Here is a 24,474-nt window from a genome sequence, read left to right as displayed (position 1 = left end):
AAGGTTTCTGTAAAGTAAATCTCAAAAAGTTTGTGTTTGTGATTAAATTAGCTATAATTAGCACAAAATAATTTGAATTTTAATGTAGTGATTAGAAGCAAAGTCTACAATGATCTGCTTTTATCTATCAAGATAATCTTCTTGTATGTTATGTTTTATTACTTGGGGAAACTAAGTCATAGAGGAATTAGTTTGTACCTGTTTTAAAGTCTTTTAAATAATTACTTTGTAATTGGTTAAATAAACAACTATTACTTGAGATTATAACAATATAGTTGACACCCTAAATATATATATACATTTGAAACGATATCTATCTGAGCCTTGTCTAAGAGTTATGTAAAAGTTTATGAAATGAAAGTTTATCTAGGTTTACTGACAAGGGAACCAATAAGGGCTCTCTTTTATTCATTATATCTGACATAGAAGGGCCACACTGTCATTTGAAGACCTGTCTTACATATGTTTGCTTTGAGTAAGTCAATAACTGATCATTACTAACACTATTTCCTACATGTATGAGATTTAAGGCTAGCCTTAGATTTTTGCTAGTACTGCTAATCCATGCAGACCTGTGATTATTGTTATCATACACTATGGATTCTTATTTGTACTTAGTTAAATGTAAAGCTTAGGGGAGAGCACTTTACCAAGTTGGTGTTCTCCAAACTAAAATTGTAGCAAAAGCTTCCTTCAAATTTATATAGAAATGACAAATTCAGTTAGTACTTATTCATGTTATTTCATGTTTTATAGCTGGATAAAGGTAACCTGTTGTCAATGAGTTATATATACAATTTTGTGTTCCTCTTTCCACTGGAATAGAAATTTAAATGTATTTTTGGAAGGTAATAAGAAAAGCCTGATTTGTTTAAAGGTGACACTGTAAAACATGGAAGCATTTTTGTCACTTTTTCCACAAAAAGAAAGTTAAAAGCTTGGTAGTGCTTCTAATAAAACAACCTGAATTAATCTGAAATAATAAGCCATCATTTATAGATAGGATATAATGCTGACTTCCAGTACTGATACTGATCCCAATTAAATGAAAGGTATAATTGTAAATTTATAGATACTGAAGTTATAACCTGTTACTCCCACATTAAGATTGTGTGATGGGCTGACATATCTGGCTACATGAGAATGATATAGGTCAGACTATACGGGAAATGACTAAACAGATTCCATTTTGCTCTGAGACTCCTTGTTACGTAGGAAATAAGCTTCTCCCATGGTAACACCCGTCCTCTGTACCCATCAACAATTGCTTAGCTTCTCCCATGGGAACAACCCACCTCTGTACCCATCATCAGTTACTTAGCATGACGTGTTTAGCAATACAAATGATAATTCTTATGTAATGAAAAATCGCTTTCTTTGATTCCTAGTACTCCTATTAAATAATGTACCATGTGAACGGTAAATGTGTGGCTGTTGGTAACCATTCTTTAGTTTGTACCTAGGTAAGGGTCGTTTTGACCCACTTCCCCCTCTGTTGATGATCTCATAACGTTAGTCTGTTCATTTCAAATCATAGCAACAGACACTTATGATTGATATGATTTTTGGTATAAGAACCCCTACAACCTTATGGTCCGTGTTGTTCTCCCAATAGCCATTTTTGGGGTATTGTGTGAGACAGTCAGTTGGCTGGTTTAATAAAGACTCTCAAATTTGGACTTCTCAGTGGTGATCGGTCTGTTCTTGGCTGCACCCCATAACAACTTGTGCAACTGGCCTGCTATATATTTAAAAATTGGAGATCAAAGTCAAGGAAGTAAAAGGGCCAAGGAAAAAGCAGTCAACATTTTGGCCCTTGCCCTCTAAGATCAGCCAGGACTCCAAGAATGATGGGATCCCTTCTCTGAGCCCTGAAACTCCAGTGAGTCACCCAATTTGCCCATCATGGAGCTCAAGAGGACCCCAGTGAACAGGAAGTCAACCAGTGCACAGTCTGCAAAGGTAAGGGTCACTGGAGAGGGAAATGTCCCTGATAGCTTTCACAATAAGCCACATAAGGTCAGCAACCCTAACCCATCCTGGCAGATGGCACTATTGATAGAGGAAAGCTAAAGAAGTCAAGAAGTTTCACACACATTTCCCAAGAGTGAACTCTGCGGAATCTCAGCTGATTCTTTATAGTAGATAGGAACAAGGTCAGTTTTGACCAACTTGGTCTTAAACACGTGGCAAGAGACTATAGCCTAAGCACAGTCCTACATGGACATTTAAAACAAAAAACAATGGTTGTTTTTTGTTTTTAATGTAACTTGAGATGTCTACTTGTGTCAGCCCTACCAAAAGTAAGTAAAGCTGAAGGTTATAAAGGAAGGGTTCATGTGTGGGAGTGCCTGATAATAATCATCACAAAGGACTCTAGAGCACAAGTTTGTCCTGGGTTAATCTGAGTCTGATCTCATACACCTACAAATCTTCCTAACCTTCTACAATGATTAATTCAATGTAATTTCACTGATATGATTATGAGTTACTATCTTCATGGATTTCAGAAACTGGCTGATACACCAATAGCTTTGTGCTGATCGTTTACAAAAAAGTAATGCTTTGCTGTCTTGTTTACTGTTGTCTTAGCACGATCCCTGCACTATGTATATCTTATCCAGTCACCTGTCATCTGCCACTCTGGACCTCTGAACTGCCCTGATGCTGAATAACATTAACTGACAGAGAAAAGGACTTTGGGTTACTTTCCCCAATTTAGCACTCTTCTAGCAGGAAGCAGTTGGGAGATATGGAAGCCCATTTTTTCACAGAAACTGACAGTGGGAAAATGTAATAATGGTCCATCTTATGCTTTGAATATAGCCCTTGTTACTCTGCCACTGCAACTTATTTTTTAAATGGACTTGTTTCTTTCTCTTCCTCTTTCCTGACTCCTCCCTAATCTTTCCCTCTCCCTAATCTCAGAGGAAAAAGGACAACCTTTCTTCTCCTCCACGCAAGACAGGAAGCAGCACAGGACGTGGTTGAGACCCCCCACAGGGTAGGGCCTTAGAGAATGAATTTCCAAGTTTGTAGCAGCAGATGCTGCTGATCTGAATTCACATGTTAAGAACTCCAGGGCCAGGGATTAACTCAGTGGGAGGAAATGAGCTGAAAGGGGTTGACTGAGGTGTTGGCAAGAGTCTATAATTTGAGTGGGATGGTGTAAACTTCAGGAGGGACAACACTGAAGATTTATGCACCTTACTATATATAAGTTATACCTCAATTTATCCAAAAATGTTCCTCTAAAAAAGTTAAAAACCTTCACATTGCTTATAATAATCTTTATCAATACCAAAAATAAATCTCATTGTTCTGACAAATTATTCTACAAACTGATAAAAATAAAGCATCAATCCTGCCTTACTTGTATTTCAAGGCAATCAAATAGTTGGTGATGGGGATGACAATGTGACTCAGCAGTGGAAGTTTGTCTAGCATGTTCAAGTACCTAGATTCAATCACCAGTACCATAAAAAATTAAAAAAGAAAAATGGTGATGAAACATTTTCTTTATAGAATAATCACAACTGATAAGTACAGAAAAACAGATTCTCAAGAAATATAATTTTGCAAACTCTAGTGAATTACTACATCTAAGTAGCAATCATCAACTACTGCCAAATCCATTAGATAAAAAGACTAAAGCTAAATCTTCCTTAACAAAAACTTAAGTAAGAAATGTTATAAATTTTCAGAAATGCATAAGCCTGGTGCAATGGTACACACTTGTAATCCCAGCTAGTCAGGAGGCGGAAGCAGGAGGATCCCAAATTCAAGGCAAGCCTGAGGCCCTGTCTCATAAAAATAAAAAGCAAAAAGAACTGGAGACGTGGTTCAGTAGTAGAGTGCCCCTGGGTTCAATTTCAAGTACAAAAATAAATAAATAAATGTTAGGGTGGTCTGAGGTGGCAGGATGAGGGCAAGACAAAGAACAACCAATCAGACGCTGACACATAAAACCTAGTGGCTTCTGGCAACCACCTGTCAATCAACGGAGTCCCCAGTCAATCCCAGAGGGACACAGGATCTCCAGTCAACCCCAGGGGTTGACTAAACCCTCAAGCCTTCCCCCACCTATCCCAGGCTACAACCCCACCCCCCCACACCGGAACCATGGCATGACTTCCCCGACCCTTTACTTTGGCGGACAGGTGAACCTTGCCAGAGAGCTGATCCCAATATAGCTTTGTTTAGTTGCTTTTGGTCTGATCCCTTTTTGGCCAGCATCTGATCTTACAATAAATAAATAATCAAATGCAATGTGTGGACTTTATATGGATCCTAATTTGAACAAACTGCCAGTAATAAAGACTTTTTTGTTGTTGTTGTTTGAGACAATTCAAGAAAATTGAACATAGATTGGGAATTGTATCATACTAAGGATTGGGGAGGAATGAAGAGTGATGAGTATAATACTCCCACTTTTAAAAGATGAGGTCTGTTTTACAGTTACAAATACCAGAGCATTTAAATACGAAATTACATGTTAGGATTTCCCTAATATACTCCATTAAATAAACTCCTTCAAAAATAAGGAGATAGGGAGATTTGAGTGATAAAAAGCTGAGAACTATTAAAAGCTAAGTGACAGATACACTAAGAGTCCATATATAATTTTCATTTAAAAAAGTATGCTCCTACTAAGAATACTTTCATCAGAGGAAGAGATATACTAACATTCTATATTCTCCTCCTCCTCTTACCATTCGTTCCTCTCTCTCTCTCTCTCATATATATATATATATGAGGAATATATATATATATTCCTCCCCTTCTCTCCCTGTCTTTGGAAGTGCTAAAGAATAAGGTTTTAAGGGTTAAAAGAGTTGTGTAGTTGCTCAGGTTTAGAATCTCATGCTCACCACCTTCACTGTGGCTTAAGACTTTACCTGGTCTCTCACTAAATCTGTTTTCTCATCTGCAGTTGAAGATACATAAGAGTTACCAGTCATAGCTTTTAAGCTACACTGTTTAGACATGTACCAAGGGTTATTTGGTGAAAACACTACCAACAAGTATACGAACAATGGGCATCCCTGACCCCTACCATACCCTGAGAGAGAGACCCCAATTCAAGAACAGAGAAAGCTCAAAGATGATACAAAGGCTGTGTCACAGATTACTTTGTAGTGTATAAAAAAGTAACAAATTCCAGGGCTCAAAGGTCCCCACATACAAAAGCAACTCTACTCACTTTCAATTCATAAGCTTTTATATCATGAACAAAACAATCTACCAAAATAAAAGTTTCGGCAATGCCTTCCACCAAAGGAGGATGTTAGCAATTGTTTACAAAAATACTTATGAACAGACTTTTAGAACTTCAATTGTCTATAAGTAAGTGAATGTTTGCTCCTGAATAGAACAGAGATAAGGGTAGCAGATGGAGATGGAGGAGGCAATAACATCACATGTGTATTTTAATCTAAACAAAGTAAAATTACTCTTCAAAGAGAAACATTAATGATATAAGTGATTCTCCCCATCCTTTCATCACTCAGTAAGATTAAATTATAAGGAGCTGGGATTTTAGCTCAGAGGTAGAGCACTTGCTAAAAGATGTGAGGCACTTCATAAAAATAAATAAATAAAACAAAGATATCGCATCCATTTACAACTTAAAACATTTTTTTTAAATTAATTACAAAGTGAATATACGAGGGAAGATCTGAATCTTTTTCTCTTAGTAACTGAGTACAGACCTTAGCATAAGTACACTACCAAGAGTGAGACAATATTATTTGAACAACTATACAAACAAGCACTCAATGAAAGCTGAAAGAAAAACTGACCAAGTTAAATTTAGGTCCCTATCTGAACTGTCAAGGATAGTTTTGACTATACATGATTTTTAACCTTCACACTAGGCTTAGAACACAACCTCACACACTAATATCCTATTTTGTAGTAATGATTTTTTTCTTTTTTAAGTATCAGGGGCTAGACCCAGGGTCTTAAATATACTAGGCAACTGCTCTACCACAGAGTTATATACCCAGACCCTTTCTGATTCTGAGATGGGGTCTCACTAAATTGCTACAATCCACCTACCTCAGCCTCCCGATAGTTGGGATTACAGGTGTGTGCTGCTGTGCCCAGCTTCCCTATTTTGTGGTAATATATGTCCTTCAAATCATTGGACACAGGGGAACAGAACGCAATATTATTAAGTGTGTCCTCGATGAAATCTAAAGTGCTAAATTCCAATTAATGAGAAAGGGAACAAAACCGAAATTAGAAGGAAAGAACCTATACCTAAAAACATGCATTAAACCACATTTTCTTCTCTAACAAAACTATTACTTATATGCTCTCCATAACACCATTTAAAGTTACCCATAACACTGTTTACTTGTACAAAATATAGACAAGAACCTTATACTCACAGTATTAATGGTCCTACAGAGACTAGACATTAAAACATATATAAAAATATAATTACTATTATAAAAAGAAGGTATGAGAATATACAGTTAGTACCAAGTCCAATGGGGGAAAAAGAGGCTAGGGAATTTTCAAGACATATTGTAGCTGATCGTCAGTCCAAGATTATTCCACTAATTACTTATAAAGGCTTACGTCTGACTTGTTGAGGAGTCGTGGAACTCATATACTATCTGTAGTGCCTGGAATGTACAATCCTTCATTCTTCTCACATTCTGCATAGCATCAAGCCACCTTTGTGGAATCCAAGCCCACCACTCTAGGTTGTAGACTCTTGTTTCATGTCAACATACCAAGAAATACTCCTCAGATCCCTCATTTTGTTCCCTCTACTAGACATTAATGTTCTTAAGAACACTTTATGGGATTTTCATCCAACTACTTCCTCACTCAAGCCCTAGGACATAGCCTGGCACATACTGGTGTTTTCTAAATGTACAGTAAAATGAAGAATATCTCTTAACAGCATTTTGCTGAGAATTTCATTAATTTTTCTTTAAATCTACTACATCAACATGTATGCACATGCACATGCACGCACACACACACATATATAAAACAGACTAACACAATTGACAGTATATTTCAAATAACATTTGAGATCCTACAGAACTGGCTTATAAACTCCCGTTTATCAGTTCCTATTTACCTAAGTAAAACAAGCACCAATTCATGATACTGATTTTTTTTTTCTGCCTATCCAGAAATCACAATGGGTTACTAACCCTCATAAAGGAAATGATCTCTTCTGTGAATGCTTCCCTCTCCCTTAATAATTTAATTTGTAACCTCAATTTCTACTCCACATACATGGTACCGAATTTCCATTTTTCTAAGAAGAAACTTAAAACTTCTGGCATAAAACATATTGGAAAAAATACAAAATTACAAGAGAAATCAAGTATGACAGAGTCTTATGCTCAGTATTATTATGCTCTCTAAATGCTAACCCTGGGTTATATACTTACTCATACAACTCTTAGTAGCAATTAGGACACCCATACTATAACATTTTAAACAAGTAAAACCCCTCAAACTACTTAACAGAAATTAATCCCAAGAGTGCTGCCACTGAGAATCTTCTTGATTTGCCAAATATCAAATCAACTAAAGTTAGGTGCAGAAAAATAAAACGTAATAGTTTTGTTTAGTTTTGTGCTAAGGGAGACACTAATCAAATTTAACACTAATCAAGAACTTATTCATGGAACACAAAATTAGAAACCCGTTTCTTCTGTAAATGTAAAATTGTCTAAAACAGAGAAGAGAAAATATTTAAGAATTACCCAAAGCAACTGTAGAGCTTTTTCAATGGAAAAACCCAAGAATCAATTTCCTAAAGAAATCAACACTTCAGGGAAGTTCTTAGAAGAATATGAGGAAAGGCAGGTTAGTAAAGGGACAAAAAGCTGAAGAAAATGCTGAGTTTAACTTTAATAGACCAAAAAACTGTACCATCAAACATAAGCATGCAGAAATAGAATGGGGAAAAAAAATGATTGTATTAGAGCCCCCAGAAGAACTGGAAATAAAAAATACACAAGCTGTGGTTTTCCTAAGAATATCACATTAAAAGGAAAAAAGCACTTCTGAATAATGAATATTATTGTTTAAAATAACTCTTCATATGAACGTAGCTAAACACAAGAAAATGGAAAAAGGAAAGCAAACCAATCAACTACCACCACAAACAAAAACACTGTTAAAGTCTCTTATACATTAAGCCTTAAAAAATACTATCACCACCTCAACATATTAGAGGTGACTTAAAAATCAACAGAGGAAAATGAAAAATAATGTTCTAAACAGATGGCATAAAAACACTAAAGTACAGCTGGATGGTATAGGCAGAAGTTCTGAAATATAGACTAAGGAAAAAACATTAAGTAAAGGGAGTGCTTCCCAACAGAAAGCCAGTCAGCCTGATATGAAAAGGAAGTTAAGGAACAAATACAAATTCTACAAATAAACGAGTTGATGAACAATTAGACTGGAAAATGGTGAACTTTTCTGTATAAACTCCATCTTCGCACATGAAATGATTCAGTTTGTATGTGGCAATGGCCTCATTTGTCAGACCAAATGAACCAGGTACATCATATTCAGTGGACCTTAGACACACAGTAAAAGACTCTTGCCTGAAATGGTTTTTAAAACCTTAAATGGGCTTGGGATGCAGCTCTGTGGTAATGTGTCTAGCATGCATAAGGACTTGAGTTTGAACCCCAGCACTATAAAAAAAAATTTTTTAATTAAAATTAAAAAGATATAAAATTTTAAAAATATAAAACCTTAAACAGTCGTGGTATGGTACAGTCTAAATGTTTATGCTTCCCCAAAATTTGATTGTTGAAACCTAATTTTCAATGCAAAATTATTAAGAGGTGGGGACCTTTGGATGTGATTAGATCATGAGGCAGAGCCTTCATGAATGATAAGTGCCTTTATTAAAAAGGCCTAAAGGAAATGATTTTTCCCCTTCTACCATGTGAGGACCCAGTAAAAACACACGGTCTATGAAGAAAAGAGCCCTCACCAGACAGCAAACCTGCTGGTGCCTTCGACTGGGGATGTGGTTCAATGGTAGAGCACTTGCCTAGCATGAATGAGGCTCTGGATTTGACACCAGCGCTTGTTTGCAGCCTCATTCATGCTAGGCAAGCGCTCTACCACTGAACCATATCCCCAGTTCTCTTATTGTTTTTAAATTACCCAATATAAGGTTTTTTGTTATAGCAGTCCCTAAAGGACGGACAAGTACTATAAAATGCATTTGTCTGATATAAACATTTTTGCTTTATTAAGTGCCTCATATAAGGAAAACCAACCATATTTTCTAAAGTTCAGTTGTTTTCTTAAAATTAATTTTGCATATCCTAAAGCAATTTCTTCCCACTTAATAATGTAGAGTATTCTTGCTACAATAGGAACAGAATAGAAAATATCTAAAGGCATAACATATATAGTGAAGGCAATGTTTCATGACACTTGTTTCAGTTATGTGTCTACTTATGTGTGTACATCATATAAAATGTATTTCTGACAGTCACTCGTGGTTTAAAAAAAAAAAAGCCTGAAGAGCACTACATTGTAGTATGAAATCTGGAGTTTCCCCACAGGAAATTCAAAAAGCACCTGAAATTCCAGGTTAGGAAACAGTACCACACAGGGTATTTCACAAAGCATCAAGGGAAGTTTGACAGGTATGGCAGGTAGGATTCTGCTCTTCTGCTCTCTCTCGCAGACACAACTTTCCAGAGTCATTTAGTTAACTAACTTATAGTAAAAAAAAAAAAAAAAAAGAAGTAGCTGACAGGCTACTGATAAAAACTAATTGCTGTTCTAGCAAAAGGTCTTTCTAAAATGTGGTTCTTTTTTAACATCTTGAGCTCTTAAGATTTAAATGCACATTGGAAAAAAACATTATGTGCAAATTGTCTAAGAAACTTTTTCTGCACAGTTATTCCTTGAAATATAAAGACTACATCACAAACTTGCTTCTCCAAAAACCAGCTGGTCTGAGCTGACACTGCCACCTTTTGGCCAGTGCAAAGACTGTACATCTTTGTGGTTTTGTACACCTCCTCTCCTTTTCCCTACCTTCAGGATTTAGCCTCTTTAGCCTCAAAAGGATTGTACACACATGTCATCATTTTGCCTGCCTTCACTTTCAAAAGAGTAATGTCACTCATGGTTAATGCCATGTCTCTCCTGAACTCAGGAGGGCTTCCTGAAATTGGAATCCTTATGTACTACCAAAAGTTACTGCTCTGGACTCATCACCTAGAGCTGTCCTAAAGTTTCAACGCCATCTAGGGAGCCAAGTTCAACTACAGGTCCTTGGACAACAGTGAGCTGGGAGCCTATAATCATCCTCTTCAGCCCTCTCCAATTATGAATAGGAGAATACAATGTACAATGTTTCTTATTCAGCTGGGACTCTGTTCATATCCTTTATGTTAATTCTCCAATACACCTAACAATATGCAAAAAAAAAAAAAAAAAAATTTCAAACACATCCTGCCCTCTTCAACACTGCCTCATTTCTTGATAATCTTACCATCTCTAACCAGTATTACAGCCCAAGCCACCTTAATTCCCTGCCTTTGCTTTATTCCCTTTTATCTATTCTTTATACTTTTCCCAGAATATTCAAAATTATAAGTCTGATCATGTCACTCTTCCACTTAAAAATCACTATGTGGCTCTCCAAGGTATAAATGCCTTATACCAGAACTAACAGCAGCAGCTGATATTTATTGAGTAGTTGTGTGTTATGTACATTTATTACCTCATTTAAATCTCACAATCCTATATACTGATTTTTTTAATTCTTATTTTATAGATTTAAGGAAATCAAAACTTGAAGAAATCATATCCTCTGCCCAGACACACAAACCTAGTGAGGGCAACTAAGATTATAATAGCCTCTGAAATCTGGTTTTGGGTCTCCTTTTTAGCTATTTCCTAGCACCACTACCCAACAAACCCTGCCTTCCAACCACACCAAACCACCAAAGGACCCCTGACCATCTGATCCCCTTTCAGAACTCCTTATCAAAACACACACACTATTCCCTTGGTTGTAGGTACCACTTATCCACCTTCAAAATTCTCTCTAAAGTCTTTTTTCTTTCTTCTCCACTTTCTACAGTGGGAAACTTCTAGGTAGATTAATGTAAACCAAACAGATATAGACACTCCACTCTGTACTTCAAAACACTGTAATACAAAGTGCTCAAATAGATTTTCCAAGTTACCATCCAGGTAAGAATCTAGAACAGTCTCATAAACACCTAAATTCATCCAAAAATAAGAAAAGATCAGCAATAAACCAACAGCAAAAGCTAATAAAAATACCCTCAGGGCTGGGGAGATAGCTCAGTCGGTAGAGTGCTTGCCTTGTAAGCACAAGGCCCTGGGTTCGATCCCCAGCACCCAAAAAAAAAAAAAAAAAAATACCCTCAACACTGCCATAAAATACCCATAAAATAAATACAATGATTTCAAAATATGGGCTTAATCATTCAGAATATTAGGGGAATCTTTAAATTTTATTCTGAAAATTTGGAATCTTTCTTAATACCACATATTAGACAAAACCTATTAAGATTTACTGTTAGCAAACCAAGAAAAATTTTCAGAAACTAAAGGGTTCTTCTACACTATAACCATGTTCAGAAAATAATTTTTCCAATACAAAATGTCCAGGCTTATGAAGCATATTAAATGATGTGGAGGTACAGTGATTATGTTACCACATCTCAAGCATTAGCACATTATGCCATTATACATTCAGGAACATGTAAAATGATATCAGGAATCTCTCCTGAGCATTAACTTGACAGTTAAACAGCACCTTTTCAAAGTACTACTCAAATATATCAGTTTAAAATTCGCCACACTAAAGCTCACAGTTCTGTCTATTCACAGTCTCAAGAACTTCCTGTAATTAATTACTCTTTAACTAGCATTGGACACTAAGTACCACCATATATTACCTATAATCCTTTAACATCTTTTCTAGTTCATTTTAAAAACAAAAATGTCTGGTAAGATCACTTAACAGCACTTCTCTCAGCCACAACTCAGTTTCCATACATCTTTTCTTCCTTTTTCCCTATAGCCTTAACAAATAATGTTCCTATTCTTTAGGTAAATTTCTTGCAGAAAGCAGAAATTTTTTTCATAACAAACAGAGACATTTAGGAAATCATCTTTAATGGATACAGAAGGATTACATGGTTCAAGTACTACTCTAGAGTGATTAACCCAAAACTGTTTTGCCTTTGGCATTCCTAACTGGCTACAACCAACAAGCATTTTCTGAATACATGTTATATAGAATAATGAGGGCCAGGCAGAAGAATTAGTGTAAAGGGATGTTTTACGGTAATCTACTCAGAATATCAGACTTAGTCTAAGAGAATGGAGAGTGAACAGATCCATTAGCAATACTTGAAAACTAATAGAAAATGAGAGAACACAAGTTAGGATGAGTCCCAGGTTTATAATTTGGGTAGCTGAGTTACTGGCACCATCATTTACCAACATAGAAAAATGAGGTAAATATATGAATAGAGATCAATAAAGAAAGCTGAGAAAGAACAAGTACAAAAGAAAAAACAAAAGAGAATGATGTCTTGGAAGGAAAAAGAAGAAAAGGTATCAAAAACATGGTCATGAGCTGTGCATAATACCACACATCTATACTGGCATGAGGAAGAAGGGGACTGAAAGTTCAAGGCCAGGTTCAGCAACTTAAGCAAGATTTTAAGGAACTTAACTAGACTCTATCTCAAAATTTTTAAAAATTAAAAGAGATGGGATATAGCTCAGTAATAAAGTGCCCCTGTACTTAATCACCAGTAGTGCAAAAAATCGAACCAACCATGTGCATGATCACCTAAAAAGTTCAGAGTGGATTTAACAATTTGGAACTAAGTCAAAGGACAGATACAATTTCAGTAAATAAATAGAGAAAGCACAAGTAAAACACTGTTGGGGTTAGGGAGGATGACTCAAACAAGAGAAAAAAAGAAGAGTACAAAATATGTTTGAAATTAAGAAGAATTTTATTGGATAGATCACGTAGCAGAAGACAGAAAATGGAAGTCTAAGTTAACGACTTTGAATTCCAGACTTTATTTTTAGATTTTATTCTATAAATAGAGTAAAGACATACAGCTTTTTTTCTTTTTAAGACAACTACTCTGAGAACAAAGTATATGATAAACTGGAATGATAAGGAGTTAAGACAGGAGAAGCTATTAAGAGGCCTTTAAATAACCTGAACATAATAACGGAGACCTGAAAGGGAAGGATGGTAGCCAAAGTAAAATTAAAGGAATATATGGAAGAGAGAACCCTCACCCCAACATATCTATGATAGAGTAAGGTAAGAAATATATATTTGGTTTCTACCCAATTCTAGGCAGTCGGGTCCTAAAATCCTTGGAGTTTCCAGAACTAAATGTCTTTTGTATGATAATAAAATTACTGGTAGCTTAGATGTCCTAGATAGCCTCAGGATAGGGACTAGTCAACAAAATGACCAAGGCAAGGCTAGAGGGTTGAGACTTTCAGCCCTACCCACAACATTCAGGGAGGGGAGAAGGACTGGAGATAAAACTGATTACCATAAATAACCACACAATCATAGCCACATTATGATACCTCCATAAAAACCCAAAGGACAGGGTTCACAGAGAACTTCTGGATTGCTGAATATGTGGAGGTACCTGGAAGGTAAATAGGATATAAAACTGTGCACCCCTTCCCACATGCCTTGTCCAATTCATCTCTTCCATCCAGCTATTCAGTTAAATCCTTTGCAGTAGTCTTTATAATACCTTGGTAAACCTAAGTGTTTCCCTAAGTTCTGTGAAGTGCCACAGCAAATTAACTGAACCCAAGGAAGAGGCTTATGAACCCTGATTTATAATTAGTCAGTCATCAGTACAGGTCACAATCTGGAGTTTGCCATAGGCATTTGAAGTAGGCAGCAGTCATATGGGACTGAGCCTTTATCCTATAGGATCTGACGCTACCTTCAGGTAGACAGCGTCAGACAAGAGATAAACTATAGGAGACTCATTGTCAGAAGTGTGGTGTTGAATTGGTATATGAGAAGAACTTTGGATTTTTTTCCTATCTACTAATACTGTCCCAGATATTCCACTATTACTATATTACTATGCCCTTTACATTGTATCATAATCAGATGTGAACTGTGATCTTCTCTTAATTAGCCTCTCATTACTAATACTAACAAGTAATAAACATGGGAAACTGTCAAAAAAAAAGTCTATTGAATTATAAATGAACTTATGAATTGACCAAATATAGAAGAAGTGAGACTTAAAAGATTTCAGAGAAATCTGAGCAACTCACAAGACAGGTAGATAAAACACTTGTGGAGAGGTTAGGAGTGGAATCAAGCTTAAGGAATGAGTTTTAAGACATGCTGTTTTGTGTGGAGGGAACTATGGACACCATCCAAATAGAAACATCAGAAGGGAAAAAAAGGGGTCTGGGTTGTGGCTCAGTGGTAGAACATTTGCCTAGCATACATGAGGCCCTGGGTTCGATCCTCAGCACCACATAAAAATAAAATAAAAGTATTGAAAAAAAAAAAAAAAAAGAAAAAGAAGAAAAATACAGGTGAGGAAAATCTAGAGAAAAATAAAGATTTGGGAAATATAATAAAACCATCAACAAATCTTATTATTGCTAATGAGAACAAATATTCAAAATATAAATTTCTTAAGATTCTTTGTGGTATGACTCTGTCCATAAGAATATTATTTGAATTGTTCATATGTATATCATGTACAAACTGAAGGACGTAAATATCCAACCAAATGGGTCAATCAAAACTGGGTCAACGCTAAGTAACTATTTGCTTGACTTATTCATTCAACAAAAATTTACTAGGGGTAAGGTAATCCAGTCATGAAAGCAGACAAAAATACAGTAAATGTGGAAAATGTCACAGGAACACAGATAACAGAGAATTATAAGGAGGAATAGGCAAAATAGGGCCAAAAAATGCCTACCAGCTTTCATAGAAGAGGAAACACAAAAAGATTAAGGATTTAATGAGATAACTAAGATGATGAGTGATCTTCTAGAAAAATAAAAGGTATCATGTGCAAAACAAAACATCCCCAGTTTCTCATCTTCATGGAACCATGACAGATGATGAGGGCAAGGCAGCTCATAGAGGACTTTCTGTACACTTTTAACCTTTATCCTGTAGTCCTATAATAAAAAAACACTGATAAAAAACACCAGATATACATTAGAATCTCTGAAAAAGCAGTCCATATTCTCTAAAGCTGAATGTTTGTGGAACAAGTGGATAAGAGGCAAAAAAGAAGGGAAACTAACTTCTGCAGACAACAGGAACTTTTTCAGCAATGACAGAACTTGACAGGATCTATCTTTCAGTAATCTATCCACAGATCAGTGGCTAAGGTAAGAAAATGTGAAAAGAGACAAAAGAGGATTAAGAAACAACTACAAAGATGCTACAGCACAAAACGAAGACTACTACTTATTCAAACAAAAATGAACCACAAAAAGAGGCGCAAAAAGTGCTATAACTAATATGTGCTTTCACCAATTTCTGAATTCATATCATATATCAACCCTATCAGAAGCAATTATAGTAAAACTGTGGTCAAGTATAATAGAAATAAAGAAAGGGGTGGTAAAGAGTAGCTAACGAAACTTCCCCTGAAAAGCAGCTCATACAAACTTTAACTTAAAAAATTTTAGGGTTTTAATTTCTTTTAAAAAAAAAAGCTATTTCATAAAACTACCACATTGATAGATTACCATATCAAGGTATCTAATAAAGCTGACTACTCCCTCTTTCCTAAGACATTTCACTAGACTTCATGGATTCAACTTACTCTTAATTCTCCTCCATCACAGGGTGCTTCTTCTTATTCTTCTTTGCTAGTGTCTCAGCCTCTCTCTGTAAACATTATAAAATCTCAGGGGAAGTTTTTGGCTTTTCCAGACACGCTTTCTAAACTATCTTAATCAGTTTTCATGACATTGAAGTGCCATCGGCCAATCACTGGAAATTTATGTCTCCAGTCCAGACTTCTGCCCTGAACTGCAGACTAACATATATCCAGCTGTCTACACAATATCTTCACTAAGATTGCTAACTTGGCAAGTTCAAAACTGAACTCATTATTTCCCCCTAAAACCTGCTTCTTCTGCAATCTTTCTCCTCTCAGTAAATATTAACTCTATTCTTCCAGTTTTTCAGGCCCAAACTCACAGACCACATTTAATCCATTATCAAACTGTTGGTTCTTCATTCAAAATGTATAGAGTGGGAGTGCTTCTCCCAACCATGACTAAAATCAATATCATCATCACCCACCCAGGATTACTGTTGCAGTGTACTAAATGATCTCATTATGCCCTGCCCCTGACATATTTTCTATATAGCAGCTGAGAGGAACATTTAAAAACAAGTCAAGACTTTCCAGTGAACTCCTAACTCCAGAGTAGAAGCCAAAGTCCCACTGGCCTACACGGCCATATATGATCTGACCTTCTCCCACCCAATCCACCTCTTAGACTTCATCTTCTACCAATCATTCCCCTCAAAGCCTCTACTGATAAACATGTCACTCCTTGAATATAACAAGCATACTTTGGCCTAGGATATTTGCACTCCTGTTCCAACTTATCAAATGTTTCTCCCCTACATATCTGCACCCCCCCCACATCTATACAAATAATTCTCATTTCAAGATTTCTACTCAAATACCAGTTCTCATTAAAGCCTTTCCTAACCATCTTGTATAAACCAGCAGTTTCCACCACATGCTTTTTTCACCTTATTCTGCTTTATTTTTCTCCATAAACTATAAAAGCTGAGACTCTACATATTTATTTATTTTATGTATCTTTCATTAGAATGTAAGCTCCACAAAGGCAGATAATTTGTTCACTGCACTATTCCTAACAAATGCTCATCCATCTGGAATGGTAGGATGAGTGAAAGAAGGAAAATCCAGAGTCAGGATCTGGTATAAAATTGGGGACTAAAGGAATTTTCCATGTAGAAGTTCTCCAGTCTTTAGAGAAACAATGACTGCAAGAATTGGTCCAATAATAGCCAAATCTGCAACCCCAGCTAGCACCAATAATAAACAAGGACTGACACATCCCTACTATGAGAAAAAAGAACAGAGGAGAGGGAGAAGATAGTAGTCCCTGTCTTCCTACTCCTTGAAAAGAAACATCCACTTAAATGTGTCACTAGTTCCTAATTGCCTACCAACTCGAACCAAAAATCACTAAGCTCATTCTACACACTTAATAGCTGTTATGAATAGTTCCTGCTTTTCTAAGTTATGGTCTTCTGAGAAAATTGTAACTCCTAATCCTAAGACTGGCTGCCAAGACATAATGGTCAGAGAAAGCTCTCAAATTTCCCCAAAGCACTCAGGCTGCAACCAAATACCACTAACATGACAATAACAATTCAAAGAACCTTCTGGTGTCTGCCTCTTTGTTGTCCCTAGTGTATATACCAGTGACTCAGTCATCAAAGATTTTGATATCTTGTTGTGGGGAGGAGGGGATTCAAAGCAAATATATATGATATGTGTGTGTGTGTGTGTGTGTGTGTATATATATATATATTTTTTTTTTCACTGTAAGAAAAGGTTGAATGGTAAGGAATAAGAAGCATATCCACTAAGATACAAGGTATCACCTGGGTTTTTCAATACCAGACACTAAAAGAAATCATGGGCCCTGAGATACTCAGTATTCCTCAGCTAAAGAACTATGTCTTCCATCTCCCATTCCCACATTCAGAACTGAAGATATGGGACAGGAGTCCCTACCAAATTGAATAGCTGAGAGCAGTGATGTGAGAAGAAGGGTTGGTAACAACCGTAGAAAGTAAGGGAAGGGAGGAACTCATGCTTTTTCTCCCTTTCCCTTCCCCTTGTACTTATCAAGTAAGGAAACTGGGCATATGAAACTGGAAAGGAGACAGAGAGCAGAGGGTAAGAACAACCTGAAGCAAATGGTAGCAGAAAAAATTAAGAGCAAATTCCTAAGCAATTTTCTAAGTGACTCTGAAAAATCAAACATATGAATTAAGTTAGAACTGATCAAGTAAATGGAAAATTAGTACCCACACTTTTTTATCATTATAGAATTGTACAACAAGAAAAGAGACGTCAAGTATAGTGATACATGCCTGTAATCCCAGCAACTCAGGAGGCCAAGGCAGGAGGACTGCAAGTTCAAAATCAGCCTTGGCAACTTAGTGAGGCCCTCTCTCAAAAGCTAAAAAGGACTGGGGTTATAGCCTGGTGGTAGAACACCCCTGGGTAGTATTAATACCCAGTACTGCAAAAAGAAAGAAAAGAGAAAAGGAAAGGAAAGGGAAAGGAAACGGAAAGGAAACGGAAAAGGAAAAGGAAAGGAGAGATAAGATGATAATAGAAATTCTTCATTATTTGCAATTATCTGTGGCATTTTTAAGAATGACAAGTCTCAAAGATGGTCCAACTATATTCAAATTAAGCTGCTCATCAACATGGAGAAATAAACAGGAGAAATACTTCAGTTCTCATGGATCTAGTCTTTAAAAATCCTCTGGCTCTCCAAGGGCTCCAAAACCTCAATTTAACCAACCAGAAGTCTCTAAAGGCAGAGATATAACTTTGTGATAGTCAAAAGCAATTAACTCAAGAGATAAGAGCAAAAAATTTAAGAGATTTCACAAAACATTTCTTATTGGTTAATTCACTTAAAAAGAAAGGCGTGTTCTGACTGGTTGATTGCAACAGGCTGAGTCCCTCCTCAGCTCCTCACTGATGGGCTCTACCTCTTCCTCCAGAAGAGCTGTCACATTCTAGAGTTCCTCTTCCCCCAACCACTCTAATTTTGGTGATTTGTTGTTTCTCACTTCAGTTTCTTGTCATCTTTCTGTGTCCTCTCATCCTGTATTCACTCAAACATTATTCCCAATCCCTATCCTTCAGGAGCACACAATTCAGTGGGGGAGGTAAAGGTGTCACTAGATCAGATACAACACATTAAGATGAGTGCAATGGAAGAAATAAAATAAGGTGCTGTGGGCACAAAATCATCTGTCATCAACACTCCCAACTTCCCATTCGCTTGTGTATCAGTTATTCAGTTCTGTCTCTTTCCAGAATATTTACTGACCTCCACTTTCAACTCAGAGTTTATACCTAATTTCTCAAATAATCTATTTCAATCACTTCCTATAAGACCCACAATTCAATATATTTCCATATTGTCACATCAGTCATCTCTCAAAAAGAAATAACATGTCATATCATCTGCTTGCTTTGAAATATCTAGTATCTTTCAAATACCTAAGAGAAGTTCAAATTTTTAAAACACAGCAAATAATTCACTTTTAAAATAGTGCCTCATAAAAGCAGACAGGTTGTCTTGAGTTCCAGTTGCACTCTTTCATAGTCATGTTACCTTTAGCAGATTACTCTGCGTCTGTAAGTTTTCTCATGCACAAAATGAGAATACTAAAAGACCTATCTTTTAGGGGTGCTATGAGGACTAAGTAAGAAACTCCATGTCAAGTCCCTGCACAGTATATCTTCTAATTATTATCCTGGACTATCTCATCTATCTAGAACCCATCACTTCCCAAAGAGAGTAGATAACCAAGATTGGCTTCCATGTATTTTAGAATAATTAACAGCAAGAGTCTAGTTAGAAACAATGTTCCAATTAATCCTGAACCAACAAAACCTTCAATTAGCCAATATATTGCTTTCATGAAAATTTCAGTCTAAAATTTACCATAATTTATTTTTAAAAAGCAAGTATCCACGTATTTTTTTTTTTAAAAACCAGGTTATTTTATTTTGTTTCCCTATTCAAACTCAGGAAGAAAAAAATGGAAATTGGTAAGAATGTGGTTTTCTATAATATAAAAATCCACATAAATGAAACTTAGTCTCAATTGCATATGTAAACATGTACACATATAACAACAACTCTGGAAACTTAATAAAAGTATGCATCAGGTAGCAGGGTAATTTCATCCTAAGACTTCACAATCCAAACACAAAAATCACAATTTTTTTTTAAAAGTCAGTGATTCTAGTAGTATTAAGAAATACTAGCCGGGTGCGGTGGTGCACACCTGTAATCCCCACACCTCAGGGGGCTGAGACAAGAGGATTGCGAATTTAAAGCTAGCCTCAGCAGTGGTGAGATGCTAAACAACTCAGTGAGACCCTGTCTCTAAATAAAATACAAAATAGGGCTGGGGATGTGGCTCAGTGGTAAAGTGCCCCTGAGTACAATCCCTAGTACCTCCCCCCAAAAAAACCCTACAAATCCTTCAATACTAAAAATAAAGCAGATCAGAAACACTTTTCAAAAGATTAAATACTTACGGTGTCAGTGCTAATGAACATGATGAAAAGACTTCAGTAAGTTTATAACTGAAGGACAAACAATTCATAGAAAGGAGAAAACAGAACTAGAAAAACACTGCATTTGCTTCTTTTTCTACTATGGGTTGTGATGTTAGACAGTAAGTATTCTAATACCCACTTTTAAAAACCAAACTTAGAAACAAAAGACTGTAAAAGATGTATGATAGAATTGGTCAGCTAAATTCTGCTGGAAGCAGTGCATAACAATACCTTTTTAAAGTATATCTGGTATTCTTTTTTGAAACTGATAAAACTTTCATACCATCTGACATTATAATTCCTCTCCTGGACCTTTAACCTAAAGGGAAGAAGCAAAAATGATGAATAACTATATACTAGCTGCACTACTTACAAAATGATAAGCAACCTAGATGTCCAATTACTAAAAAATAAGTAACTCAACTCACTGTAACACTGTATAATAATCCAAAGGCATAAAAACTATAGCAAAAAAAAAGCTAAGTACGAAAGCAAATGTTAAACATTACATTTATGATTTGATTATAGTATAAAACCAAATAGATATGACAAGAAATAAAAAAGATTCTGATTTTTTTAAAAAATTTCTTTAGCATTATGTTGTTCCAATAAAAAGCCTATTGGCATTGATCAGGCTGACCAAATTAAGTACACATGTCAAAACTGACTTTTTAGAGGCATGAAACTATAATAATGTTTAACACTAAAGACCTATCACATAGGAGTAACTGAATCAGCTCTTCTAACACAAAGACAAACTATACACATAATTTTAGCCATGCTATTAGCCAACTGTAACCTTACTATATTAAAATCTCTTTTCCATCAAAATTTAACTGTCTGTGGGATCTCCATCTGATGATCAGAAGCCACTTATTACAAGGCATCTGGAGAGAGGACCCCAAGCACCAAAGCTAGAACTATCTGGCCACATAGAATGGTGAAGGTTCAGTTTCCCTTATGTTCCCAGATGAATTATTATGTTTCTCAACCACTCCAGGGCTCTAAATCCCTAGGAGCAGCAGCTAAGGATTTAAGAAGGAAGAAAATGAAGTAGATTTGCACTGTATGAAAATTTGGTGACTTCCTTATTTTTCCACACCACAACATGAAGCAGTGAAAAATAAACAAACATGAGGTCAGAAGATGTGAGACAGAGATAACCCTAAGTAATCTCAGGCATGTTACTGGTCTTTTTAGGCTTTAATTATTTAATCACAAAATTTATAAAGTTGAACCAAATAATGTGTTAATTCTTTCAAGTTCAGTACCTGTTAATATAACATGCCCCTTCCCCAAACACACCCAAGTCTCTCATTACCCCTACTCAGATGGTAAAATAATTACTGAAGTTCTGAATTAGGAGACTAGGGGCAAAAGTAAAATCCAAGATGATCAAAAGACTTGGACAGTCATCTGGGCTCTGTCCCTGTCTACCCACGTGACCCTGGGCAAATACTACACCTCAAAAAAAAAGTACTAGGACCAATGAAGCAATAATCCATAATGGCCATGCCCTTCTTATTCCTCATCAAATGGACTGTTTTTATCTATCATACTAGGATTTCACTCCTAATCAGTAATGATTTTTACTTTGTTCTTGGGCTTTTAAAAGTACCTTGAAAATTTTCTGATACTGAAAAAGACAGTCTATTTTACCTATCTTAAAACTGTGTTCAAGCCTGAAACCATTCCTCCAGAACACATACAGTTAACAGTTTTTGAGCACCTGTGCCACAACACTATGTGCTAAAGTTGCAAACTTAAAAAGAAACTCAAAAGCCTGGTGGAGACAGACATATAAACAAATCATTAACTACCAATTGGCAAAATGCTATCTGTATAATGTAGTGTATCCTACTGGATCAGAGAAGACAAGAGGAATGAGATGTCCAGACAAGACTCAGGTGTTATTTTGTAAGGCTGTGAAGGACAAGTTGTTTACTAAGAAGAGAAATTTTCAACAGAGGGAACAGTGTAAAACCACAAAGGAAGATGTCATCTTCTGAGAGTTACGTATAGACTTAAATGGAAAGGGCAGGCATCATGATACGAAGAGAAACTAAAATGTAGACAGAAATTACGAAAGGATCAATTTTATAGATTATGAAGACAGACTATGAAGAGTCATCAAAGGGCTTCCAAACATGAAATCAAAGTCCTCTTCTTTCTTCACGCAGTAAGAAGAACTGAGTTTAGGCAACAAGCAAAAATTCTACCTGTAGAGAGGTAGAATTTTAAAAACTAATGAATACCTGCTCTCAAGATGGCTTCTAGCATTTTATTACTATGGCATATTAATCTAAAATTGAAAGAAGACACTTTTAATTGTGCCTAAAAGGTTGAAGAAAGTTGTATTTTTAACCTAAAGATTATTTGAAGTCGGTGTTGTCTAGAACACTAAGGAAAACAACCAAATCAAAAAATAGCAAAGCAAACAATAAAGTCTGAAAAGAAAACTGACTTTAAGCAAAACATCCAGTGATGTTGATATCCTTATCATATATTACAGACTATAAGTCTGATTACAGACTATGTTTTGTACCTACCTTTTGAGGAAGGAGAATATCTTAGATTTGGTTAAAATAAAGTCTCTTTAAAGTCTCTTTTCAAGATGATGCTTTAAAAAAAACCTTTGGCTGAATGAACAGGCTCCATAATAGCTTAATGTTCAGGAGAAAATAGCTACTTTCAAAAGGCTAAAGTTCATTTTCTCTCTCCTCTAAGAGTGAAAGCCTACATAACAATCTGAGACCACAAAGAGTCCGTGCATCAGTAATTTCCACACTCCTAAGGCCTAGTTAGGAACAGCAAGTCTAATTGGCTGGATAGCCTACAAAGATGAATCTGCAATTATTGAAATTCAAACTTAAGCTTAGCCACCACGGACCATATCAAAGGAGCAATTCCTACTCTTACTGTATCGAGAAATTCGGCGCATTATACAAATGGATAAAAATAGCAGATGTCTAAAGAAGAGAAAGCAGCAGCATATGAACCCACTGCATCGGTATGATCCATCAAAGTTTTATCTCAGGGCTTCTTTTTCAGGGTGTGTCTTTGTTTTGGTCCAGTAATTAAAAAAACAAAAATCCACTCCTTGGGAGCACCCCGGTACTTGCCCCTATCAACCCTCACAAGCATCCTGGCTCTGAAATCACTGGCCATCTCAGCCTCGCCCAGATTTCCTTTAGAGAAAGGCGGCAGCCGCTGCGGCCCGAGACCCACGGCCCATAGCTCCCTGCGCCTGTCACAGCCCGAGGGGCAAGGGGCGTCCGGCCTCCCCGCTCCACTCCCGCCTGCCTCAGGCGGCTCGAGGGGCGCTCGCGGGGCCCCCTGGGAAGGCTGCCTTTCCCGGGCCTCTGCTTCTCCCCGGACGCCCGAGCCTCCGCCCCGCCCCGGACCGCGCCCCCGTTACGGGCTGCTCTGGGCACCCGCCGCGACCCCAGAGCAGCGCCGACTCCGGCCCTGACCCCAGCTCTCACCGTGCGGAGGTCGCGCTGCCTCCTCTCGGCCGCGGCCCGGTTGCTGGTCGCCCAGCGACCTGTGGGTACCCGGACCGAAGGCGAGTCGAGGGGCCGCCCGTCACATTCCGGTCGACCCCAAAGCACAACAGGACCCAGCCAGCATCGTGTCCACAGCCTCAGGGAGCGCCGGACTCCTGAGCCACCGCCGCGCCCCCTCCCTTAGCCGGCGCTCGCCTGGACTCCGCCCTCCAGGGCCCGCGCACGGCGCGCGCGCAGCCCCGCCCCCCGAGAGGCCCGTGCGCAGGCGCGAAACTCACGAGGTAAAACCCCGCCTTTGGACCCGCCCCCTCAGCCTGACTCCAGCCTCAGCCCACCTCGGGCTCCGCCCCGCCTACTCGCCAGCCTCCCCAGACTCCGCCCTTACCCCAGACCCGCCCCTCTCTGCTGACCTTGCCTCTCTGCCCCCTGACTAAGGTCTTTGCTCTGACCAACCAGTAATGCCAGGTCTACGAACGACCTGATCTTAGGACGACCCCCTGGACTAACATTTGTTCCTTGACCGCGGTCAAACCTGTCAGGTCCTCCAG

At 37.3% G+C, this 24,474-nt stretch overlaps 1 protein-coding gene across 5 annotated transcripts in view; it reads right to left on the bottom strand.

The window, feature by feature from the left end:
* Ccser2 (coiled-coil serine rich protein 2) overlaps nucleotides 1–24,117 on the bottom strand; it is a 175,170-nt gene extending 151,053 nt beyond the window's left edge. For 4 of the 5 annotated variants that reach the window (XM_047553129.1, XM_047553131.1, XM_047553133.1 and 1 more), the window contains exon 1: nucleotides 23,906–24,117. The gene's annotated coding sequence lies outside the window, so the exon portion shown is untranslated. Of the gene's footprint in view, nucleotides 1–20,651; nucleotides 20,740–23,905 lie in introns of all 5 variants that reach the window. The other variant, XM_047553130.1, reaches the window with a different exon arrangement.
* Between the last annotated feature and the right edge of the window lie 357 nt (nucleotides 24,118–24,474).

Source organism: Sciurus carolinensis, chromosome 5, assembly GCF_902686445.1.
Source record: "Sciurus carolinensis chromosome 5, mSciCar1.2, whole genome shotgun sequence".
NCBI lineage: Eukaryota > Metazoa > Chordata > Mammalia > Rodentia > Sciuridae > Sciurus > Sciurus carolinensis.
This window is presented reverse-complemented; position numbering and strand designations above follow the sequence as displayed.